This window comes from Coturnix japonica, chromosome 3, assembly GCF_054131305.1.
Source record: "Coturnix japonica strain WE chromosome 3, WE-NBRP24, whole genome shotgun sequence".
Classification (NCBI taxonomy): Eukaryota; Metazoa; Chordata; class Aves; order Galliformes; family Phasianidae; genus Coturnix; species Coturnix japonica.
Window position 1 is genome coordinate 24,576,963 of NC_140665.1, and position 12,209 is coordinate 24,589,171.

Here is a 12,209-nt window from a genome sequence, read left to right on the forward strand (position 1 = left end):
TTAAATTTCAGAATAGTAGAAAAAATGATCCAAATGCCTTGGTGTTTCAGATAGGAAAATGCTGTTTATAATATCACGTGACAAAGTCATGTGAAGAAAATAAATTTCAGTTCCTGTTATTAACTCTTTCATGTATTAACCTGCACAGACCAGCAACTCCTTCTTTTTCTTCCAGCCTAGAATATGCCATTGGTTCCTGTGCTGTTTTTTTTCCTCAGAGAATATTTACAGAAGTTGCTAAACCACTGCAACATGTTGGTCAGTCACCAGAATACTTTTTGCATGCCATTAACCATCACTATAGGAGCAACAGCCTACAGCAAAAGACAGCAAAAGACAATGTCAGGTTTGAAAATTACATTTATTTTTTATCAGGCTAAAAGAATATACAAAGAAAGAACTCACCTAAGTTTAAGGCTTTTAATTTTATTTTTTTGTGAATCGGGGAAAATATACTTTTTTTCTTTTTTTTTTTTTCTTTTTTTTTTTTTTCTTTTTTTGTTATGTCTTGGATGGTGAGGATTAGTTTAGTTTTAGTTTCTAAGTCCAGTGAAAGAAAATGAAGATCCTCTTAAGAAATTTCAGATATGCAGAAGCAGACAAGCTTTTGCAAAGACACCTTAAATCACAGGTTCCCATTCTGCTCTTCAAACTTAAAAACAATTGAATTGCAGGCATTTTTGCATTAAGAGGAGAGAGAATTGTTAAGCCAATTACAAAGACAAGAGGAATGTTAACATTCAGTTCTGGACTTGGAACTGGATATTAAGCAGTCCAGGAGATTCTGGATCTAAGACTCTGTTGTGAGCTCATGCCTGTTACTATGTACAGTAATAAACTTTCTAAAGCTACGTTCGTGCCTTCACTGAAGAGCAGGCACTATGCAAAGCTTCGTGAATCCTCCTGCAGGTACAGGCTGCAGCCATGTGTAGCCTCTGATTCCTCCAGGGACACCGTATCGTATGTTCCATATGAAGAAGCTCTGAGAGACATTTATTCTTACTAAGACAGAAATTTCCTGTAATTTCCTGAAAGATTGAATGCAGCCTTAGTATTAAAGTTGATCTCCCATGTAATTTAGAAACATCACTTGCAAACTCATCAGCAATTTTGAACTACTTACTACCTTTCTTTTTATCCCAGGAAGAATTTCCTAAGTAGCTCTTCACTGTATTAGGAGTCCAAGATATTCAGGTTTACACCACTGTAATAATACTGCTATAGATTTTACCAGGAGCTTCCTTCGTCTGTCTTTCATTAACTATGGTAGTACCCTACAATAAATCAAATCATAATTCATTTTTGTGTAGTACTTAGAACTCTTTACCTTGAAGAGTGTGTAAGAACACAATGTTCACTTAATAAAGGTACATTTCCTACACTAAGTCAGGATAAGCAGTGAACTCTGAATAGCAACTGCTGCTTAGTCATGTCAAAAAAAACCCACATCATTCAGTTAGCAGAGATACATTTTTTCTGAAGTAACTGCATTTAAAAAAAAAAAAAAGAAATGTAAAATTTGACCCCCTCTTCAAGATATATTTTTGCTAATTGAATGTTATTTGAATTCAAAAAGTAGAAAACATGGTCATTAATATTGTCTTTGGACTCATACAAGAGGTGGCCTCTTTTAGAGATTAATTTGATCCTTTCTGAACATAAGTCTTTCTCTTTCATAGAATCATAGAATCAGAATTGCTTAGGTTGGAAAAGACCTTAAAGATCATCAAGTCCAACCCCAACCTAACCATACTACCCTAACTCTAACAACCCTCCACTAAATAGCTTTTATTCCTTCACTTAAAAAAACTGAAATTGCTACCATTATTTCATCTGCAAAATGAAAACTATACTGTGAAGATAATACTTATGAAACACTCACATACTGGTGTATTTGATATGACAGAAAAAATCTTGAGGAATTTAATGAAACTGTCTTGAGAAAAGCCTTGATAACAGTAAAGTAAGTGAAGGCCACAATTACACAGAGAATAAGTCAAAATAACCAATAGAACAGGGTTTTGTGTGAGCACTTTTTATTCTATTCACAAAATGAGAGAGGGACCCACAACCAACAGAAAAAACAAAACAAAAGGAAAAAAAAATGCCCACCCCAAAATAACCCGAATGTGTAATCATTGTATTATGTATTCACGGGGGGACTGGAGTAAGGTCAAGGATATTGTCAGTTCTGACTTTCTGAGTGTTTTACTTGGCAACTTAAAGACTTTTTATGTGTCACATATGTACTGGGAGAAAAGTGCTATAAATTTGTGGCCAGCTTTATTTTTAGGCTTTTTTTTTTCTTTTTTTTAAAATTATTATTATTATTCTTAAGTCTCAGTGTCATGAAATAACTCAGCACAGCACAGCTTCACCTCAGTTTTAAAAAGTACTGTATTTTAGATGTGGTTTTGTACTTGCTGAAGAATGTAAATTTGACAGAAGAACATCAGTTCTCTTCAAGGAAAGGTTGATGCTAGCAGCTTTCAGAAATAACCATTTCCTCTCATCAGAAACTAAGTAAATATGAGCTACATTTGGAAATACTGCTGACCTTCTCCTGTGAAGATACAAGCACTGTTTCTTTAACTTTTAAGACAATATTGGGCAGTCAGTCAGAAGGCAATGGGGAAAGGGAGGGATAGAAGCAAAAACTCCTCCTAGTGAAGAGCAGGGTGAGAAACAGACCGCCTTTGTAGGAAGTGCTGTTTTCCTCATACAATTAATGTTTCTTCCTCTTGGTTGAAAGATAATGTTTCCTTCTTGATTCTCTACTATTGTCATAGGCTACTGCCAAGGGAGCAAGAACAAGGAAATAAAGAAAAAAGAAAAAAAAAAAAAAAGAAAGAAAGCCGAGAGCCCTGGCCATGGGAAGGGGATAAGTACTGTAACAGATCTTGCAGCAGAAACCCACAAGTGACCTACATGCGGATTGCCCTGAAACAGCCAGGCGTTGCTAAAGACACACACATCCTGCAGGGCCTCCAGCTAGAGCTCAGGCCTGCTCAGAAAGAAGTCTTCAAATTGTCACTCAGTTATCCAAATTACCTGCTTTTGCTCATAAACTAGCACCATCATTCTCTTCTATATGATCTTACCCTGCGTCGCCATGTAAGAGGGTTTCTACAGATGTTTAAAAAAGGGAATACTGTTAGAAAAGTATTTAGACTCCTCTCAAAGTCAAGAGAATGGTGGGGGCTCTGGGGTTTTGTTGTCGCCTTGCATTTTTTTCTCCTTAGGAAGTTGCTTTTGAAACTTGCATGAAACTTGTAGGATCAGACTGTTAGCACAGATCTACTTGTAACCCCACAGCCTACTGCGTAGCCATTCATTCTTTCTGTGAGAAGCAGCAAGTAGGTATGTTGGCACAGTTTTATCTGACAAAGTGAGGTGTAGTACTGTTTCAAGTATGCCACACATTAGCTAAATGTGGGATTCCCCAGCTTTCCCAATGAAAAGCCAAGCTCTCAAACTGTCAGCTTTGTTTACTTCACGTCAATGCACTGGAGGTATAAGGTCTGGGGAGAACAGAATGAGGGTGAGAGACTGGAGTGCCACCTTCCTTATTTTCTGATGGGTGTGTGCTGAACTTTGTTGATTTTCTATGGCTTTCTCTGATCATTTTTCTTTTTTGTGCTTTTAACCTCCTAGTTTAGTTGTATCTCTGGCTGTGTAGTGTTGTGCAGTACTATGTATTATGGTGTTTGATTGGATATAATTGACTGATACTGCCAGACAGTACAACTGTTCAAAGTAATGAAGTGTCTAAACTTACTGCTGCTGAATTGTTCTCTACTGGAAGACTGAACTAGGAGAATAAAACCTACTCCTGATCTGCATAGACCAGTAACTATTTCATAGATGATGCTAATAACTACATGAAAAGTTCAAATATCATACAAAACTCAATTTTAGTTGATAAAGTTGACAACAGACTGATCAAAGTAATAAGGAGGAGATAAACAGTCTTTGTACTTTTTTTTCTGGCCTCACCACACTGACAACACTTAGACTTTGTTTCTGTGTAGCCATTTCTATTACATACTCCATCTGTTCATATGCTCAGTTTCCTTGTCCTTGTCTGCTTTGGGCACCAGGTTTATTTTTGGTGGTTGCATAAGCTGATGAAGCATATAACCCTGGATCAACAGAGTTTCTCAGATTTGTCTCTCAATATTGCTTGTTTTTCTTGACTAGGAAAGTTTGAGGTAAATATTACATGTACTAGTAGTGAAATACATTACAGATTTCCCCTTCAACAGCTCTCACAGTGTATTTTGTTATGTTAAAAATAAGTAGATTGGGCGGACAACAAAAATGCTTACAGTAGCGCATGAGTTTACAAACTAACTAAACCTTTGATTCCTACATCCTCTAGTTGTGCCAAGTACCAAAAGATAATATCACAGCGCAGTGTAACAGAAAACACTGAAAGTAACTCATTTGTTTTTTACTGTTTTGTTTAAATTTATGGATACCCATATGCCACTCTGGATGCTCATGGAATTGCCTAAATAGAGTTCTGGCTGGGCAGGTTTCTGGGTTTTTTTGACCCACAAATTATAATGTTTATCATGCTGATGAAGCAATGGTTGGGGGACAAATATGAAATTAAAAATAGACTTGGATTTCCCAATCATCTGAAGCATTGGCTTGCAAGCCCATGCAGCAATGTTGATTTGTGGGTAGTTAATTTTCTTGGCCATTGTTTTTCCACTGTGTGATGCTGTGAGGTTATTTCTAGGCAAAATGAAATATACAGTTATACATAGTAAGAGAATTGTATAGTAGAAAATGTTCTTGGCACACACACTACTACTCTGAGTACATAACGTGCACTTGAATGGTCTAGCTGTTTTTTGTTTGTTTTTCCATTGGCAAGCCAAGAAATAAAGCACAATCCATTTTGAACTTAATTTTCCTTATTTAAAAAAAAAATAAAATACAAAATCTTATTTTCCTTTGGACCCAGTTCCAAGAATCTGGACCAAAAGCTTACTTAAGTGATATTTCCATCACCTTACAGATGTTGCTTATTCACTTTTCAACCAAGTTAAAAAGCCTTAAAAGATCCAGATATTTGAGAAAACAAACAAACAAAAAAGATTTCCTTGCGGCGGTGTTGAGTTCAGGTTTTGATCCTGATGTAAATATAGAAGTGAAATTCACCAAAGGACAGAGGCCAACAGAAGGCCATGCACAAACACTGTTTTTGCAGTGTTGGTGTGGGCAGATCTACATACCTCCTCCATCACTTCAGGTTTGCATTACCTGGAGTGCAGACAGTATGTGGTTAGACAGAGCAGAGAGTTTAAGCTGGGTTTGAACTTGGATTGTACTCGGTGTCTGAGGACTGGATTCAAGGCTAATTGAAAGAGAAAGAACCTTTTCCTTTTATTTCATTGGCCTTTGGACCAACTCCAGATTATCTGGACCTAACTCCTTTGCTCAGTGGAGACAGACACTGTGGATGCTGTTCTAGTATGTGAACTGGAGTTGCTGATTCAGAAGAGCTACAATTTACGCCCAGCTTGTCTTTCTTCAAGACATCAAATTGTGTTTTGAGTTGCATGCAGAAGAAACAGATTATTTTAACTTAGAAGATGAAACTAATTTCTTGCACAGCAAGTTAAAGAATTAAAGCATTTGTGTTTCAACAAAGCATTACTTGCAAGGCTTATTAAGCATTCTCTAGCTAAAGAGAAGTTGTGGCAGAGCTTTCTACAGTATGAGATCATTTCTCATCATTCTGGTAATATATTCTCTTATTACTCAGGCAGGTCTGTCTTGAAATGGAAATGCTGGAAGAAGAATACAAGCAGGATTTGGTCTATAACTTCCAGGTACAAAAAAGTCACTTCTCGGAAGAGGTAGCTAATAATTTCCTTTCTGAAATAGGAATTAATAGCTAAAGCATTCAAGTGCAATGAGCAATTTACACATTTAACAGCATGTATTTTCCTCACCTTTCATCCTTTCTTACATACATAACAGAGCAGAAATCCTTTTTTACCTCAGAATTTTACATTTATTCTCTATCTAGTTGATTTTCAAATATATATATATATGTATATATATGTGACTGTCATCCTCCTTCCATTAGGCACAAAGTATCTTCGCACAGATGGGGATGGAGGTATACAGGAGCCAGAAATCTCTGACTTTTGGATTCATAACCTAGACTGGAAAAAAAGTTTGTGAGTTGCAGAAAACAAATTGGTTTTGCTCTTGTGACACAACAGATCTCTGCCTATCTCTGCTCAGGATGTCAGAAACAGGAGTAAGACTGGTAGAAAAAAAGATTAAAAGAAAAGAATCAAAATGAACACAAGTCAGATATCCAGAGTAGATACCTAAAAGAAAAGTCACTGATCACATGTATTCTTTGTAGAAAACAAGATGTGGAAAATCATCAATTTTCTAACCACCCTCTGCTCGTGATTTTGTAATTACAGGGTTCTTTTCCTCCTCCCCCTAGTCCCCAGCAGTGTTTCAAAATTAGCTGTAATTTTCATGGTTCTGTTATTAAAGTATGAAATACATAAGGTTTGGCAGGTAGCAGCAATGAACCCTGGAATTAAGAATTTTATACTGAAATGTCTGTATTATCCTGGATAAACGTGCCTGTGTTTTTGTTGGAAGTGTTCAAGAGAGCTAAACAGGCTGGGAAAATCTGAGCTCTACTGACTAGGTGAGGGGAAAGGAAAGCAGTTACTTGACCCAAATGGTGGTTGGGGAATGGGGAGAGCAATAAGGGGAAAACTGAGCAAGACACTTGAGAGATGCTGTAATAAGTTTGGAGTATCAGGTTAATATCAGAAGGTTAAGGGACATAAGTGCTTGCTCTATCTGTTCCTCTTTACACTCTCCATTCCTTACTTTTTTTGCTGTTTTTTCCCTTTTTTTTTTTAACATTTTCTCACCAACCATTTCACACATCGCAGTATATATTCTATTTCTAAACATCTTAGAGCAGCTTTTGATACCAGATGAAATGTAGATACTATTATGTGTTATACCAGCAGACTTCATCCTGTTCTGAAGGCTGCAACTACTTGGACAACCACTTGTGTTAAACTTTAGGTGTCCACTTATGGATGTCCCACATGGAGTCCTAAAGTATTTAGTGCCAGACAAGAGTATAAAAAAGGATTTGTGAATATGGGTTCAACACTGAATGGCTGCCGACGTGAATGCTTCCACCAGACCTCCTTCTGGAAACTCCTTTGGGCCAGGCATTGGGTTGGTGGTTCTGTCTCTATTGTGGTATTTTGACTGAGAACAATTGTATGAGATAATGTCGTATGCAAGCTATGCAAGTGCTTGTACTTGTGTTTGCCTTGAGCATTTTTCCTAGTCTTTTTCTATTTTAAACTTGCACTCCCCTTATTGAGAAGTTCATCTTCAGTGCTCAGATAGATATTTCTGATTGGAGAGGACTCTCCTTTATCCACACTATGTTCTTCACCTGGTATCTCTTTCTTTTATTCTTTCTTCTTCAGCAGGTAAGCTAAAGAAAAAAGAACCTGTCCTCTATACATTGCTTCTGCTCATGGGAAGTTTTTTCTACCCATTTTCTTTCACATTCTCATCTGGCTTTACTCTCCTTTTCTTGCTTTGAAGTACTATTCTATCTAGTGCATCAAATTTACTTTTCACTTTCCATTTTTTTCAACATCATCAGCTGACATCAATCAGTGGGTCTGTGTTCTTTGCTGGTGTACCTCACTTTGCAGGTTACAAAGCAGGGTCTCTTTCTCTGTTGCATAACCAAAAAGGCTGTGTTCTTTGCATATCCAAGCAGCTTGGTTACACAGAAGTTACAACAGCAAACATGCCACATGTTACTTACAAATAACCCAACAAAGCTGGTAAGAGTGTGGAGGATTGTCAAAATTAATGTCTTAGGAGCATAAATGGATTCCAGTTGCAGAAACACCAAAATGAGTGAACAATTGCAGGAGGGTTACAAGAATAGCCTATGTTGATAGCAGCTGGATTAGCAGGTCATCAGGATCCTTCCACACATCTGTGTGCAGCTTTTCAAAGCACCCAGACTGGGAGACAGAGTAGAGTGAGTAAATCCTGATGCCTCACAGAGGTGGAACAGGGTGGAGAGATTAATCACTGCCATCTCCCGAAGAGCTGCAAAAAGGCACATCCAATACCAGCATGTGAAAAAAAAAAATAAAGGCAAGAAGAGATGAGGAGTTGATAGTTGACATGTCCTCTGTATCACAACAGAAAAGCATGGACAGGGCATCTAGATAGGAGCATCTGGGTACCCTCACGCAGGGCAGGTATCCTTCTGCTGCACCAAGCCTTAAGTGTTTGTGTGTGTGGGAACTGTGAGAAACACACTGCCAGTCTCCATATCATAAGCTCAGAGACTGAACACTTTATTGATCAGGATGCATGCATCACCTTTTGTGATGAAACTGCTGCATAGCTCCTAGCCTTGATAGCCAGTGTTCTGGTGTCACTTCTGATTCACTGCTTTGCTGCCAAAAGCAGGAAGATAATCTTTTTTTTTTTTTTTTTCCAGTAGGTACAAGTGACTCCAGCTAGAGGACACTGACACAGTTTTACTAAATAATTAAGTAGGAAGAAGAGAGAAGCAGGTATTCACTTAATGCTGTAACATTCAGCATATGGTACAAATTGGACCTCATTCAGCAGGCTGGGCTTCCTTAAATCAGTTGATTTGCAAGGCTTTATTTGTTGGCCTGAAGACTTAGCAAATTATTTCATAAAGTCTTATAGCAAAACTGAAAATGGTGGAAAACCTGACTGTAGTGTTCTATGTTATCTGAGGTAAGAGCTGTGTAGCCTCTGCCATTTTTGTATCAGACTTCATGTAAGTTATTAGCTGGGTTTGTTTGTAGCTGGACAAATGTTTGATGATGTCTCAGTCAGTCAGAAGCAGAAGTCTGAGTAGTTCAGAAGCAGAAAAGTGTTCAGAAATCCTCCTGTGAGGATCTGAAGTAAAAGATTTGGGCATCCATGGATTCTGTTTGATATCAAGTTTGACTTTTCACTAAAGGAAAGGTAGACTACAGAAAGATAGACGGGTGCTTCCCAACCCATCATCATACTGAATAAGGAACCCCTTAGTAGTAATACAACAGCTTGAAGCCAGCTGATAAAAAACACAGAGCTCTTCCATTTTAATTCAAGGCTATGGAAACCTTATTTATTTCATCTATGAAACCCCTGACTGGAGCCATGTTATAAGGACAGGTGCTCTGACACTGGAAGACATATAAGTAAGCATGAGTTCCAGTTCCCAAGTTCAGTATTGGTTTAGCAGTAGATAGCATTTTGTGTTCAAGGCCAGTGCAATCCTAAATCGCCATTTTTTCTTCACAAACGTTTAATTGGCATTTCACAAGTCTATTAGCTTATACAAAAGAGATCTCATAGAGAACATCTGTTAAAAATTAGCTCACTTTCACGGTTCCTTTAGAGGTTAGTTAAATTTAAGTCCCCTTAAGAGACATTAAAGTGAGACACTAACGCCGTGACATGTCCAAGGGCACTTAGTTATTAGAACAGAATAATTAGTAAGTATAGGAAATGAGATGGTCTGGATGTCTTATGTATTCATCTCAGGCTTCTTTTATTTGCACTGTCTCACAGTCAATTGTATGTGAGCTCAAACCTGCAAACACTTTTACCCAATTAGCAGCCTCTAAGTCAATGGTCTCATTCAGCTGTTTCAATTAACATTGGCTTTTACCAGGTCTTTTTGCCATTTGGATTCAATAGAATATTTATGTTAAGTGAGAACTGGTGAGGGAATAGTAGGACTCTTGTGGGTTGATATTTCATTTTATGCCTTTATAATGGAATTTCTTTAACATTTGCTTCTTGGAAGGATCCTCTGACTTCTTTTTATTATTATTATTTTTTTCAGCTGCTATTCTCAGTTAATAATTCTGTTTCTTTTAAAGTTAATGCCAAATCAGTGATCTTTTATAGAGTGTTTTCTTTGCGAATGGGGAGCTAGTAAATCAGCATGGTAATTTCTGTTGTTGCCCCTCTGTGTAATTTTGCTTTTGTCAGATAATTATCTGTTATGTACACAACAGTAGAGTTTCTTATTTGTCATTCATCTCTCTCAGTTTTAAGATATTTGCTGCACTCCTGTCTCAAGGCTCTTTGCTTACAGACATCTGGCTGCAGCAAGCTTATGGTTATTACTTATAAACCTAAAAGATATAATATTGCAAAAGGGGAAGGACACTTTAAATATAACTGTGCATGAAGTATGGTTACTGAGTCATTGTTTCGGTTTTATACAGTACATATTTCTGGCTAGTGTAAAATGCACTAAGAACCAAATCTAAAAACCATATGCACCTCCTGTTTCCGTCTGAGATATTATTTATGTTTCTGGCTTTGTACCCTGAGCTAAATACAGAACGTGTAAAGACTGTTAATTAACCCTTTGAGACATGAGTTTCCCATCAACGTGTGGAACGGGAACATGTTTTTAATTAGGTAGTAAAACTCTCAGGATTTATACTCGCTCAAGATTTGCTCCATAATGAAACCAAAGGGAGTGCATGTTAAATGAATTAAGGGGGTCAGAGAGGGAGGTAACTCTGTGTTTAAATAAAGCTAAATTTGTATCATGCTCCCACTAAAGTCAGGAAACTCCGAGCCAGTGGTCCATTATTAATCTAACATAATTAAAATGAACGGTTATATATATACAGTTTTTCTCACTGGAAGAGGTAGTAACTTAGTCTTTACTTTTCTCTAACATTTTTGATATGGTCTATTCATGCCCTTTGGAATTCACCAGAATGCCAAGTATTCTCCCAGAGCAGCAGATCAGACAATCAATTGAAGAACAAGCTCTGTTTGAAGCTGAGCCTGGCCCAAATTCAGTGAAAAGCTTGAGCGCTTGTCTAACATAAAAGAAGTGAATAGTCCTGTTGAAACCAATGGAATTAGTTGCATACCTAATGTTAGCCACACACTTACATATGTTAGTGAATTGTGGCCCAGAGAAATGGTTGTTGTTTAAAGGTATAATGAAATGTTGGTCTTGAGATGTGCTATGGCCTCAGAACAACAAAATACTTCAATGGGAATATAATCTTACCTGTAGCGTTATTTCAATCCTTGGTTAAAATTTATAGAGAGATTTTAATATTGATATATGCAATAAAACATGCTATAAATAAGCTTACCAAAGCACAAAGCTTGTGTTCTTATTATGCTGTATTTGCCACTCAGTCATTTCAAATTTAAATCAGAAATTCCAGGAATGTGTAATTCAAGCAAAGGTCTTAAGGGTCTGGAAAATATCATGTTTTAAATAAAAGCTTGTTTAAGTTACATACACACAAGGGGGGAAAACAGTTCAAACTGGGAAGCCTATTTGTTTCTCTTTGTGTATATTTAACTTAAACGTAATACATTTCTCTCTCTCTCTCTTTTTTTTTTTAAGGGATTTTTATGAAAAAATTCCTTTGCACTCCTATATCGTATTTTTAGAGTGCCATGTTTCAATTGAAGTGAATTTTTATGGACAAGTGATAAAATACTAAAAATAATTCAAACTAAATGACTCCAGAGCAGCTGAATGGTCTTCAGCTGTGTAACTGTCAGTCCAGCAGAGCTCCATGGTCTTTCTCTTTGGAACCATGCCATTTTCATTCTTCCTAGATAAAAATTTTCTCCCCCACTCTCCATGTCCTTTGTAATGATGCTGGTCAAAAGCAAGTCTTGATTCTTATATGGCTTGTTAGGAGGGCAGAGCCATGCTTAGAGAAGGTTTGCAGATCAAAAGCCTGTAAAAATTAAAAGAATAAAAGCTGAAATTCAATGAATCAACTTGACCATTATCTTTTTCCCACTGCAACTATTTGCAGTTATGCTAACTGGATATGAATAGGAGAATCACTGAATTGTAGGGGCTGCAAGGGACCTCCAGAGATCCTTGAGTCCAGCCCCCTGCAAAACAGGCTCACATTCTCATGGAACTTCTGCATTCTGATTTGTGCCTTTTGCCCCTTGTTGTGTTGCTGGGTACAATTGTTGACAGTCTTATTTTTTATTCTACCTTGTATTTCATCCAAGAATAGATATGAATGAGTTCTTAGGTTGAAAAGCTAATGGATAGACAGTTAAGCTGAAAAGCTATGGATGGATAGGTTCATGGAGTAGATGGGAGATATCTATGGAGGATTATC

The 12,209-nt window shown here is 37.2% G+C and overlaps 1 long non-coding RNA gene across 2 annotated transcripts in view; it reads left to right on the plus strand.

Moving 5' to 3' along the window:
- The window catches only part of LOC146761318 (uncharacterized), a 143,336-nt gene that overhangs the window by 85,628 nt on the left and 45,499 nt on the right, over positions 1–12,209 (plus strand). Inside the window, exon 1 of one of the 2 annotated variants that reach the window (XR_014944579.1) lies at positions 5,780–5,846. The exons of the other annotated variant lie outside the window; for it this stretch is intronic. This is a non-coding gene — a long non-coding RNA (uncharacterized LOC146761318). Of the gene's footprint in view, positions 1–5,779; positions 5,847–12,209 lie in introns of those variants that run through there. 2 annotated transcript variants of the gene reach the window in all.